Genomic DNA, 14,362 nt, shown 5'->3' with positions numbered 1-14,362 from the left:
CCTTCCTTCAGGCCAAAGATGAAATAATTGGGAGAATTTAACACATCCCATCCATTATTTTAAGAAAGCATTTAGAGCACACTAATGAGCCACACTGCTGCACTGGATAGCACCTCCGTCTGGTAAGGAAGGGACAGACTTATGAAACTGGCTGTTATGCTATATTTGTATTATTTTCATGTTTGGCAATACATCTTCAACAATAATGTCAGTGAGTGAACACAATGTGCAAACATATTGATTAAATCCTTCTTCGGGGTGTGATACAGACTCACAGCGTGCCTGGGTATTGAGAGGGGAGACAAATTATTGGTTTTGACATTTTCATGTTTTTATTTATTTATTTTTATTTTTTTTGCAAAAGTGAGAAATATGGAATAAAGGCAGAATAATAGAAGATTGAGCAAAGCCCCTTTATTTGTTTCTTATATAGAACTTTTTGCACACAATGCTTCTTTTACTGAACTGGGCTGAAGGAAGGGATTTCGGTTCCTTCACAGTGTAAAGAAGAAAACCAGAGCTGCAGTAGAGCCGCAGTGACACACTCAAGGAGAGAGCGACTCAGAGGCGAGCACAGATTCCTAGTTTAAGAAGTGAGAGAGAGACTGGGTGCTGTAGACAGACCATATTTATAGCCAGGGATAGGAATAATTCATTGTGATCAAAGTGCAGATCATGCTCCATTCCATCACGGAGCAGATGTGGCAGAATAAAAAGAGCATGCTTTCTCTCCATCTGCTCTCTAGCGGCTTCCCAAATGGAAACAGTGAGGCAAAGTTATCTCTGTGAAGCCGTTGTGTGTTTGTCGTCATGTGCTCTGTGCGCATTCTCAGGTGGCTTTTACTTCAGAAGGAGAATGTGTTACATCAAAGATGTAAAATGTGCTGAAAAAAGGATTTAAAAAAAAAGAGCCTGACACATGCAACAGATCTTCTCCATCATAGTGGGGCGTGAATATCAGATTATGACCTTTGAGAAAGAGGTCATCTGCCTGGAGCCTTTTGCCATAAAGCACATACTCAGAGAACACTGAAAGTCACATTGCTGCTGAACGAGTGTGTAAAAAATGGTAAAACGCAGAGTCAGAGGTTAGAGCTGGCTGAATGAAATGCTAAGATACTTTTTTCCAATTGAGGTAAAATTCCATTTTACTTGTTTTTCCATGCAGCCTTCATACACCTCTTATTATCATCAGTGAATACTAGCATCAGTATTAACCCTCTCAGGCTCAAATTAAACTTTTTGTTGCTAATGCACAACCAAGACCTGCAGTGGTACTTCTGAGTAAAAAAAAAATCATAAAATATGTATGTGGGGTAATCAGGTTGTTAGTTTTTAACTGTTGCAAATTGGCAATGCCTGCCTCGAGAGGGTTAAGACCACCCATGTACAACACTCTCCTCACAAATACAAAAGCAAGCATCCAATCAAACCAGTATTTCTCTCACCCCTCATACTCTCATTTTCCAAGGGACACACGTGTTCCTTTTTCTTCTTCTTATTTTGTTTTTGTCTTTTTTTTACTGAGTAATGCTTTCTCTGCAATCACACACAAGCACAAAGATACACACATGCCTGCTTCTTCCAGTTTCATTTTCTCTCCCTCCCACACACCGACACATACACACAAGTGCCTGTTTCTTTTTTCTTTCATTTTCTGTCTCCAACCCTTTCTGCTTCTGTCCCTTCAACACTCTCACTCACACACAGACACACACACACAGCTAGAGAAATACACAGTTGCATACATACACTAGCACCAGCACACAGACATGCAAGCTCCTTCATCTTCTCTTTCATTTCTTCTTCCACCCACACTTTTCCTATCACTACTTCCATGCATGCGAGCACACACAGAGGCGCCTGTACCATTTGCTCTCAGTTTCTCTCTCTCGCTCTCTCTCACTCACCCTTTCTCTCCCAAACCACTCCTTCAATACACACACACCCTCACATACTGTATATCCCTCTTTCTTTCTATCGTTTACTGCTTCTCTCATCCCGTCTGCCTCCCACAATCACGTACACACACACCACCGGCAGTCCAGCTTCCCGTACACCCAGCTGGGCTTGGACAGCACTCTTCCTCTGGCCTCTCTTGGCCATCTGGAGTGCAATGTCCCTGCTCTGCTGGTCCTCTGCCAGCCACTGAGCCTCCCAGGATGAACGCAGCACCTTCAAGCACAATTTGTACGCGTCAAAGCTCTGCTGTGTGTCCAGTGACCCAGCTGAGTGAAGTCATTGAGTCTTGCATTTCCCACCTCAAAAGAGACTCATTCTGCTTTGATGACACCTGCACTCCCAATCTCTCTCGATGGAAGACGGCACAGTAATTGATTAAAGCTGCTGAGCAACCTTACTGGCAATTACAACTCTGTTTATTATCTTGTGGAGGGTCTGAATCTTTGCATGAAGAATGAATAACAAATTCTGACACAGAGGTCAAGTACTTCATTCAGCCTTGCAGGTACAAATACACCTGCCTTCTGCTCAGATTGTAAAGACATGTTAGAGTTAGGGAGAGAGGATAACAGCTCTTCTAGTAAAAATATACAAATAATAACAAACTATCTATTAAAGAGCCACAGAACACAAAAAAGCTGTGTGTGTAAATTTTTAGCTAGCCATCCAGTTTTAAAAGCTTATCAGCCATAGCTTTAAGTTCTGAGTAGTCTCCTTCAACACCGCAAAAAGTCCTCTGACTTTGTAGGATATTGACTTAGTGTCTCAAATACAAGAACGTGCCTTTGAAATTAAGGCGTGCCTTTTGAAATTAATCACAACTTAAGTTTTTCCACCTCAAAGAGGCTTTGTTCTGCTTTGATGACACCCACGCTCCTTCTCAGTCCAACAAGGTACTTGATTAAAGCAAGTAAGTCACAGCTCTTGCAATTACAACACTCTACAAGCTCTTTCAGATGTTAAACTTTTAACTGACCACATGGTTTGAACATGCAGTCTCTTATACAATCAGTTTACAACATTTTATTGGTCTGATATGATATTGTTTATTCAGATTTCTTAGGACAGTGCACTGGAAACATCAAGCATTTGAAAGCCACCACAAACCTTAAAGTTATGTTAGGGATGATTATGTTAGAACAATCTCTTTTGTGCTATAAAAGTGACATAACCCAAAAATACAGCCCTGAAGCCAGTTAGCGAGCAGCGGCTATTTTTATGGTCTAGTGAACACACCAATCTTAATGTGACACTTGAACAACAGCACACAATCTTTTTTCACTTGTTTCTATTTCCTGGTTATAGTCCAGCCACATTTTAACCTGATATAACAAAGGTAGTCTACTCATAATAGTGGTATGAATTTCTAAACCTCAACACAACTTTTAAAGTTTTCCCTTACAAACACTGAATGTGAATTGAGTTTTGAGGCACATAGTTATGGTATGAAACAAACAAACAAACAACAACTACAACTACTGTACAGGTACCAGCAGCAAAATGAAAGACCAGCACAAACTCCTGCTGTTCCAACAGAAAGCGCCATTACTAAGTACAATGTTTCCCATGCTGCAGTGGTAAAGTATATGCTGTGTTTTCTCACTCTAATAATACATGTTTCAAAGAAGGAGTGATGTGTGAAAATGTCTGACAGCACAGAAAACTAAGTGCACAAGCAGTTATAAAGCTATGTTTTCATCATTTTTAAACACTTTCTGAAGTAAGTAAACTCTCTAGTGCACTTGAACCTAAGGGTAAATTAACGCAATATAGAAAACGAAGTCCCTCGAGCTTTTAAAACAACAATGAGGGGGAAAGAATTTAAATCTGATTAAATTTAGAAAGTGTCTAATACTGACAAGCATAAAGGACAGACAAACTGCAATACGTTTCCACAGCTGGAGAATGTAAGCTAAACAATCTAAAGACGCATTGATTATGAAACTTTGTTGCTATGGTAAAATCGGATCAAACTTTAAAATAAAACGTACGCATCAGAAACTCGGGACAACAGATAAAGACGCGATTAAAAAAAAAACGGACGCTGGTTCATGTGTGGCCGTGATACAGACATAAATGAAAACAGCGTATCTTCATTACATTGTAAGGCACTGTACATCACTGCACTTACCTTGCCACGGCTCCTCAATACAATGAAGCTCAGAAGCAGGTGACGAAGTGAGAGGTTCCTCCTCTTGTTCACTAGTTGATCAGCCAAGTCTCTGTTTCAGCACCACGGAAAGCGCGTCCGCCTCTTTGGGGAAATGATGCAAGTTTACGGTTAATGCCGTGAAAGCATTGAATGTGCACACTGAACACGTCTCCTTCAAGTTTGATGCCACCTCGTCGACTCTTTTGCTGGAGCAAACATCACTCTCCTTGCCTGACGCTTTTAGGATGAGTATGGCCAATCATAATGCATCTCACTCTTCACTCTCACATCTTTGCGCATCCCCAAAGAGTCTCCAAGGACCGGTTCTCTGTCTGCCTCTGGGCGGGCACAGCTGCGGTAACGGTGATTTTAAGAGGGGCTTCTCCTGCTAGTGCAGCACATCTTCATTTGCGGTCTTCTCTTTGTCTTCACGGCGATGATACTGATAAAGATGGGGCTGCAAATTTTCACGCGCGCATCGTCTGGTAACGGGAGCGGAGCGGAGGGAGCCGGGAGCAGGAGGAGTGTCTCTGACGATCCGAGTTCATTAAAGACTCTTCTAATATGGATGAGCTACGCGTCTCATCGTTATTATTACCCTTCTTTTCTTACCAAAGGATGGGAACATGGCGCTGAAACTGTAAACTGTACGATATGAGCTGCGATAGTAAATGCGACTCGGCTACAGTAGAGGCGGCATAGAGTTTGATTCTCCTTTATCAGAGATACGAGACTGAGCTATATTAATTTATTGAAGTCCAGGATTATTGATACTCATTCTTTAATAAGAAATCATTAACAATAATGCAGTAAAAGTGCCACGTTGTCAATTTGTGTATGAGTTTGTTTGTGTCTGAGAATGACTTTCTGACTTTCAGATTACGGATTAGTGATAACGTTTAACTGAGGACAGTCTGGATTTTTTCCTTCTAAATCCTGCTTTTTCTAGACAAATAGGCCTAACATGACTGCTGTTTTCACTGCTGGGGAAAAGTTACTGACATGACCCAAAAGAAAAAAAAGATACAAACAATAAAAACAAGAGAAAAAGGGTGTCAGCATTGTGAGAATTAGTCATTTTATAAGTATATGGTTGTCTATGCCACTTAATTAAGTCACTGATATTGCCTTTTCCAGAAATAATCCTGTTGTTGGCTGACATTAAAATATCTTTTGGTGGTCTTCCTGCTCAGTGTACAGTTGACTGATTTTAGGTCCCGTTAGTCTTTTCATTGTGAGAAGATCAAGGTGCCACTTCAACAAGTTGGCATACTAAATTAAGCTAGTTTAAAATATCACAGCCCCCAGCCAGTGCGCATTCATCAGCCTCAAAAAAGCACACACGGTAAGCTATTTAATCTTGCACTGATTTGAACTAAAAGATTTTGCCCAGTCATTTTCTCTGAGAAAAAAAAGGATTCATAGTTGGAAAAAATAGAGCTTTAATGAAAAGAAAAAAAGCCCCGTGGGATGGATATCAAAAGCCAGTGGATGTGCATAATTTATCTCAGACTATTTCATAAAGCCCTGCAGAAGGGATTTTTAACCTGGTTTTTTTTTTTTATTATTATGAAAAAACCCTTCTAATATTAGCACTGCTCACTTAGCTCTACTGAGGCAGAATGTTTTCGAGTTTTGTTTCCTAAATGACAGCCAGTACATGTGAAAACCTCATTTCACAATCCTTTGAAAATCTATGACACCACTGTCATTTAAATCTCAAAGTGCCAAACATGCTCACGGTTATTATCTGACATGATCACGGAATTTATGTAAAGCAATATTTAATTGTCACTATTTCCATCTGTCATGTTTACAAACACAAGTTGAGCATTTAATCTTGAGACAACACACATCCTGTATTTTGACTGTGTTGTAAAGTAGCTTATATGAAATATTTCAAGTGCAGTGGGCTGTGAACAATGCTCTTGTTCAGATAAATATTACACATCCTTGCACACGTCACTGTGGCTTTGTGAGAACGTGGCCTTATATCAGGGTGTGGCTGCAAGGAAGCTTGTGAGGCTTCAACCGGCACAGCTGACACATTAACTTGCTCCTCCTGACTTGAGCACATCCCCCTCTGCTGGTGTTTGGCAGCAAAGAAAATTCTTCTCTTGACTTGATTTGGCTGCAAGGACTCTGGGTACAAGTCCAAGAACACTAATTCAGACCCACAGGAAGGCTTTTCTACCACTGCAGCACATGCAGGGTTTATTGTGAAGCCTTTTTTAAATTACAAAGCTGCTGCATGTATGTGGGACAAAACATCGCCGTAGTGCTGAAGATCTAAGACGCACCAGCACAGCAGCTGCAGCTTGTCTCTGGTGGGACTGTGGGCCATTTGTTGTGTGGGGTATCAGCAGGCCTGACTAGAAAATAAGCTGAAAATGATCAGTGTTGCCTATTTTGTAGCAGCAAGGGTGGGAAATCTCTGTATGGCTATGAAATACATCCTTTACTAATTAGATCTATGCCAAAAAATAGAACAGATTCTGGGATCAGATTACCCTGGAAAGCATTATTTTACACCCACATTGTAAAATGGATAGAAATGTTATTATTTTGTGCTCCAGATCAATGATTGGACTATAAAATTTCATGGCCATGTTTTAAAGACTTTGCTCAAGAAACAAAATCTTGAAGTGTACAGGATCATTTAACAGCATCTTGAAATGAAAATGTCACCATTTGTTTAATGAACATATAGTCTATTGGACAGTGAGATTCTGATGGATTTTGAGGGTTGTGAATCTTGACACAATTCCCTGTCCAAAAGACAAATAACCTCCTCGTGGCACACTCATCAGTTCCATCCTCTGACTCCTCATTTCTCATCCAACTCTGACATCTGGTGTTACTCACAATCAATAGTGCTGGGATCCAAAGTCTGCCCATAGCAAGAAGTTGCCTTTTATATAGCACCTACCAAAATTTGTCAACAACATGGTAAAAGTATGTTTTTGGTTTGTTGAGTTGACCTCAGAGTTTTAGTTCATCATTTATGGTACATGCATTCAACTGAAATGTTCAGTGTGTTAAAAAAAAAGTGTTATTATTCTGAGTGCTTAACAATCAGTGTCTCACACAACAGCTGGTTTGCTTAACCTCTGTAACTCGCATTCACACCTTATTCATTCATCTGTTTTCACCTGTCACTGATTTGTAAAATATAGATCTTAAGCAATGAATGATTCATTACAGTCTGACAGAGAATGTACCCCAAGGTTCAATATTGCCTTATATAATCTTCCTCAAATTTATTATGGACTCAGCAATGGCATAACTCTGTAACACTCTAAATTGCTCTTTTGGCTCCACTGCCCTGTGATTGATTATGATAAATGGGCATAAGCAACAGTTTAATGAATTACATCAAGCAAAACAAATTCACGATTCTCCATCTGAGCAGGCTGTTTTATTTGTTGGTATTGACTGGTAGCACAGCAATGTCTCCAATTCTGACATTGGTCAAACCCTCAAGTTCCCTGTTCACTCGGGTTTTCGGTGAACTGGTGATTTATCATTGAGAAGCAGCAGAAATGGAAGATTTAGCTTGCTGAAAAATTGAGGGCATCAAGTTTTCACAGTTATATCCAAGATGCAAATGATCATACTGCAAATGTGCATGTGCTTGGCTTAAACACTGCACAGAAGCACCATGTAATTAGATTGAGTCAGCAGAGAGGGTCTGCAATATAGTTTCATCATGGACACAGCATAGGCATTATGTGATAGTGATAGCACTTGAAGCACTACAAATAGAAGGAAAAATTATCTGTTTTCAGTGGTTTATTTGTCCCATCTCTGCTAGAGAAAGAAAAAATTCCCTGATACTTTATCCTGTGGTCCTCTGATGAAGATGAATGCCCTGGTGTTGTGCCTCATTTGAGGTTCCCAGTGAGGGTGCACTAAGCTGGAGTCAGGCCCTGATCAATTGACAGGCAATGCACTGCATGGGCAGCCAATCCCCTGGCTACTGAGTACTCCGGTATCAGGGTGTGGACAAAAAGCATTAGGCCAACCATGGAGATGTGTAGGATGGGTAAACCCTAGGCTATGCATTTTACTCTCTGTATGCCAATTATCTGCCTGGACTCAGACAGACAGCTTAGGGTTATGTTTAAATATTCAGACTATATAAATGCAAAGTCTTCTGACTTTGCGATGGGTAATAAACTGCGTTGTTGCCTCTGAAGTGCAATGTTTTTATGCTGTTTTATCTTTTGCTTTATGTTGCTGCACAGCACTATTTCCTTTCAACTTCAAATATTTTTCTGGGACCTCTTTTGTCAGGGAGGAGACTAAATGGCCTCAGTGGCTCTAAGCTTTGGTATCTGTTTCAGTGCACCTGCCTGCAGACTAGGTGATGTGCTTTGGGATGGCTTTATTTGGGTTGGGAGGATTCATGCTTGTGTCAAGACCACAGGATGACCTGTCTCTTCGAGAGAAGCTTAAAGTGATGAGTTGTAGCTTTTCTCATCTAGCAGTCATGTATTTGACTGCAGTATCTTCCAGCTTCTGTATAGCACCTGGCTACCAATTTGCTATACCTCAGGTGGAAAAAGATTTAAAATGAACATTAACTGTTGATTTCATGTTGTATCACAGACTGGTACATCCTTGCTGCTTTAAATTTGCTCTTTGTTGCTGTTCTTACAACTTTAAAAGAATGTAATATATAATGACTTACCCATTTTTGTGCAGATTGAGTAAAAACATGCAACTCTATGCTTATTTTGAAAATAACTGCAGTAAATTTAAATCTACCGTTTGAATTGCAGTAAGAAATATTTTGACTCCCTTGTTCTTTCTGCTGCTTTTTGGGAAACTGAGTAGTCGGTTAAACAAGCTCAGTCTTTGTAATCTACATAATTCAACAGCAGAAGAATTAAGATGAGCAACGAGCAATACCTTGAAATTAAAGAATAGTGTGTTTTGTAGCTTCTACCTCCTTTATCAGTAATGATTAATGATTAACATTGTAGCTCCAGATGCAAAATTTCCTTAGTGGCTTGTAAAAAATGTGGGAGTGTGTTTATATGTGTATATGTCCTGTGTTTTCTCATCTTTACACACTAAAGTTCATTATCTGTTAATGCACCAGTGTTTAAATTGTCAAAAAGCAAACATTTACCGAATATGAATCATATCGCTCTCTCTAACGCTCGTCAAGGAACAACAAACACTTTGTAGTGTACTGTGTATAAACAGTGTTCTAACCTTCCAGGGTATTATCATTAAATAAATGACAAATACTGCTGTGTAAAAGTGCTCTTGCCTCATAATACACCAATCTTCGACTCTGCTTATTGAAAAAGCTCCGGTATGACTGCAAAAAGATATCAGATATTTTCAGTGGGGAAACACTGAACTCTTATTTCCAAACATCAAGAAGGAGATAATCTATAGGAAATTGAGATCAGCTTTGTATCTCTTCAATGATAAATCAAATTCTTTGGAAAGAGAATAAGAGAATAAGAATTTGTAGAATAAGAAGACTTTATAGCACTGAAGCATAAATACAGTTTGGAAGGTTTAAACTTGTGAATCTTTTACACTTTTGGTCTTTTTTAAAACTTCATGAATAGATTTGAAGAATCTTGCCAGAGTTCATCCGGATATTGAGCAGAGTGTGAATTTCTAAGGCAGTAGAGTTGTGCCAGCGGACGTAGTCTCTATCTCTAGTGTATTCGAGTTGGAAGAACCCATGCAGCAACACGTGCTCACTGCCGAAAGGAACACTTTAATACTGCAGTGCAGCAGCCGTCTGCCAGATGAGAATAGCACCTCTGCATATCATTACATAAAATCACATTCTCTCTGATCACTGAAGCACACACACTTAAAAAGCAACAGCCTGGGATTTTTAAAAGTTTCCCTCCAAAGTAGAATATCTGCTTTTAACGAAACACAACTTTCATAATAGAGAAATATTCTATTTTAGAAAAAAGTTTTAGTTTTGTGCAACTGATTTAAAATGACAAAATGTAGCAGTCAAAGCTGGACACTTATTCAGGTATCTCTATTTTTATATTTTGTACATAATACAACTACAGTACAGTCTGCATAAAACTTACAAAATAGTATCAAACAAATCAAAATTCCATCCTAAAATCTTCACTGCTGTTTTGTTGTTTTGACTACAGTATGTTGACCATCTTTATGTGGTCCTAGCCTGGAATGATTTTCAGTAAACTTTTGACACTTTGAAAAAAAAATATTCAAGAATTTATCCAAGTCTATCATTACTCTAATACCTGAAGGTCAGATTCAGATTTATTCTTACTTAACCAACATAGCTATACCTCTACATCCTGTTCAAACACGCCATCCCATCTGGTTTGGCCATAGTGAGACTGCAATTTGTTTTTCATGAGGACAATGACCAAACACACACTTCTAGGCTCTGACAAAAATGGCGAGTGAAGTGCTGCATCAAATAGCCTGGCCTTCACAACAAGCCTAAGTCCAAATGAGATGGTTTTTAAATGCTTTGGGCCTGATTGAGCAGCCGGAATATGTAGGACCTTTTTCAAGACTATTTGAAATACTTCTGATGGTAACCGCATGAAGCTGATCAAGAGAGTGCAATGAGTGTGCAGCTATGTTACAATATCTAAATGCTTAGAAGAGTTTAACATTTAACAACATTTTGCTGGATTTACACTGTTGTGCTTACATTAAAATATTTAGGTATGTTTTATTTAATAGCTTTGATATCCTTAGTTTTGTTCTGTGTTTTAGAAAACATGTTTATAATATGGTTGCAAGAAAGTGAAATTTCTTTACTAAAAATCAAGTATTATGAACTCTGCTTTCCCTCTTCACCCTCAACCCCAAGTTTACCTTGGAGCTACCTTCTCACTCTTTAAATGGATTCAAGAGAATGTGCCCTTCAGGGTTTCCTACTGGCATTACCTGTAGTACTTACTGTTTTTTCTTTTTCAGTCAAGGGTGTTTTCTTCGTGTCACAGCAGGTTGTAGAGAGGCTTCTGACTCAAACTCCGAACTGCTTAATGAACCCAAAGGATCCACAGGGCATGGTAAAAGCACTCCAGGGCAGCCATGGTACTCAAATCAGCTCCTTGGCTTGTCTAAGAGCATTTTTTCAGCTCTCTCTAATGTACTCTGGGACTCAAACTCTGCAGCCGACCTGACCCAGATGAAACCATTCCATCCTTTCAGCGCTCCCTATGGAACCACAACAACATATCCTGCCTAGAAAGTCATGGAGTGAGCCTCCCAAGCCTTTTGAGATCACGGAGACTGCAGGAAGAGCAAGTATTTACGCTCTCTAGTCCAATATTGGTTTTGTCTCTTTGTTACTTGCATATGGTCAATTACAGTAACACAATGTTAAACAGCTGACAAAGCAGTTTCAGCAGAAACATGGCCAACTGCTACCGTTCTCTCTAGTGAAGGGGTGGCTACCGTATGTGGGTATGAGCAGTGCTGCTTTTTATTGCGTGCATTATGTAGCCAACCACACCCAGTAAAGTGCCTGCTGTTAAAGTCTCGACTGTGAAACCTCAGGGGAGTGTGAGAGCATGGTAGATTAAACAAAGTGCTCACTGCAGTATGTATGAGATTTACAAAGTAACTGTCACCTGTGCAGCAAATGTATTCAGTGTTAATTAAGTGTATGATGACACATAGTAGTGTGCATTTAGCAATGGTATTATTACGTGTGCATTAAACAGGACTTTGTTCTTGTTTTGGATACTGGGTATACTGGCTACATTTGGCACTGTCATAGTGGAATGCCTTGTAATGCCTTGTATTTTTCCAGCACACATAACATATCTGAGATAACCAAGTTGTCTTAGCGAGGCTTGAACTTTTCAGCCCACATTGACGTGTTCTGTTCATTTGGTCCTTATCTGTTATTTTTTTTATTGCTATAATATATTAAAATGCATGTATTAATGGAACACGTCTGGACTATGTGGAAAAAAACTCTGTTCAAAACAGCCTTTCAGTATGGATCAGTTGCACATGATTATGTGTCGCACAAGTAGATAGGCACTTGAGTGATTCAACCCCACTGTGGAAAGTGTGAAGTGCCTTTAGCTAGTGTGTCGAGCTAAGCAGAGTTGAGATATGAACTGTATGCTTCTATTGTTTAAAAAGGAAAGCATGCATGGATGCCAAGCTGGCTGTTAGTTCATACAAAGCAGTAAAAAAAAAAAAAAAGAAGTGCAAATAACCTGCAGTACTCCAGAGGTACCTTGCGGCTGAATCTACTAACAATTGCTTTGTTTGCTATAGCTATTTTTTCCCTTCTGGACCCTTGAAAAAAACTCCACTCTTTCCAATTTATTAACGTTTATATTTAGGGTTTTAGCTGCTTTGATTGAAAGATTTGCCAACGTGGGCAGCTCTAGCTGATGTCTCCCAGACTTCACTTCTGCTAATTCAAGTTGGTGCCTTTTGGAGCATTCTAAAAAAAAAATGTAGCCAGCAGAAAGAGACATCCCATTAAAAGACTCCGTGCTCCATTTTCTAATTCTAGTTTTTTCATATTTTTGACACTTGCTTTCTTCATATCAACAAATGGTAATATTAAACTAAGATAACCTGAGTAAATACAAAATGTATTGGGAAAAAAACCCCATTATGATTTCATTTATTGAGAGAAAAAAAACTATCCAAACTTAAGTGAGCAAGAAAGTAATTATAGCAATAAGAAAGACACCTGGCAAAAATGGCATCCATGGGACAGTGCCAAGGTGAAAACCATTGCTGACTAAAAAGGACACAAAGGCTCGTCTCAGATATGTCGCACAAAAAAAAAACATCTTGATAACTCCCAAGACTTTGGAGAAAATATTATATGGAGTGACAAGACAAAAGCTGAACGTACTCTTGAAATTTTGAATTCCATCACAACTGATGTAAAACTGGTGAGCATTTAATAAAAAGAACATCATATGAACAGTCAAACATGGTGGTGGCATTGGGATGGTCCGGGGCTGCTTTGCTGCTTCATGACCTTTAGGACTTGCCATGATTGATGAAATTCTCCTTCAGAATTTCATCAATCAGCTCAAGTGCACTTGAGCTTTGTAGCAGGACAATGATCTAAGTCCTGCATATCTCTGCCTTGTCCCTATTCAGTTTTTGGATGCAACTTTCTAAATATTGTCACAGTTATGCTATGCCCACTTTTTTATATAAATATAGTCTAATCTAAAGTGGATATGTCCTGCACTGCTTATGCACCACATTGGTGCTTACAGTCAAACTGAATGTTCAGCAAGTGGGTCATATATGTGAGCTCCACTTGAGCAGGAATAAGGACTCATCTTTACACACACTGATAAACATACTTTCTTCTAAGTCAACCTGCAGATATTTTCCAAGTTGGAGTTTTCATAGTCAACCAACTTTGCTTTAACTGACAAGACTTGAGGCAATGACATATTTGGGAAGAACTTTTTTTTCTTCTCATATTAACTAGAATTGTTGAAAACCCATAAACAGACTTTGATGTACAAAATCTTTCAAGTACCATTTAAGGCTTGCCTTACTGTGTATAACCAGCAAGGTGTGATGCCATTTAAAAGATAGCTATTTTGTGCAGACAGATTAAACCTCAGGACTAAATCACTCTGAAGTGTATCTCGGGCACTCAACAAATGTTGAGGCCAATTTGTTTAGAGTTAAAGCTGCCTTCAGCCATGTTTAAATTGACCCATATGGAAAGATATACATGTACTATGCCCTGAAAGGGCAATTTCCAGGTCTGAGATAGCAGGGTTCTCAAACCCTCATGTGAGCCTTCAGATTTCACAGGGTAAAAAATATCAGAAAGCACCATAGGAAACGCATTAGTGAACAGGAACCGAGTTCCAGTGACCCCTGCCCTGAAATATACTGTGAACTGATTTGGCAGTATTTCTTCCACTGCTGTTGTCTTCTGTCTTGTGCTCACAAGACCATGAACAAGCACCAGACAAACCTCATGTGATGCCTCCCAGCATTCATTCAGTTCTGCTTTGGAGCCTGAATCTCACCTATCACCTTAGTTACCTTCTTGATTACCTATAGCCTTTGTTTCAAGTGGAGCCTTCATGTGCACCGCTATACTCTAAAATAGTTCAAATTACATATGGTTGTCTTAGCACCAATCTGTTGAAACGTGCATGGCTATTTCTCTTAATTTGTGTGTTTATTCCTCTTGTTTTAATGGCCTCTTTTTTTGAAAGGGCTACTTATAAGTAGTAGTCTTGACTTGAGCTGTTT

At 39.3% G+C, this 14,362-nt stretch overlaps 1 protein-coding gene across 3 annotated transcripts in view; it reads right to left on the bottom strand.

Annotated features, from left to right (window-relative positions):
• LOC120721420 (carbohydrate sulfotransferase 8-like) overlaps positions 1-12,175 on the bottom strand; it is a 175,678-nt gene extending 163,503 nt beyond the window's left edge. The window contains exon 1 of one of the 3 annotated variants that reach the window (XR_005693163.1): positions 4,094-7,898. The gene's annotated coding sequence lies outside the window, so the exon portion shown is untranslated. Of the gene's footprint in view, positions 1-4,093; positions 7,902-11,048 lie in introns of those variants that run through there. The other 2 variants (XM_040011747.1, XM_040011746.1) reach the window with 2 other exon arrangements.
• Positions 12,176-14,362: the final 2,187 nt, after the last annotated feature.

Source organism: Simochromis diagramma, unplaced genomic scaffold (genome assembly GCF_900408965.1).
Source record: "Simochromis diagramma unplaced genomic scaffold, fSimDia1.1 OVJJ01000603.1, whole genome shotgun sequence".
Lineage (NCBI taxonomy): Eukaryota > Metazoa > Chordata > Actinopteri > Cichliformes > Cichlidae > Simochromis > Simochromis diagramma.
The sequence above is the reverse complement of the archived record's forward strand: the minus strand, read 5'-3'. Positions and strand labels throughout refer to the sequence as shown.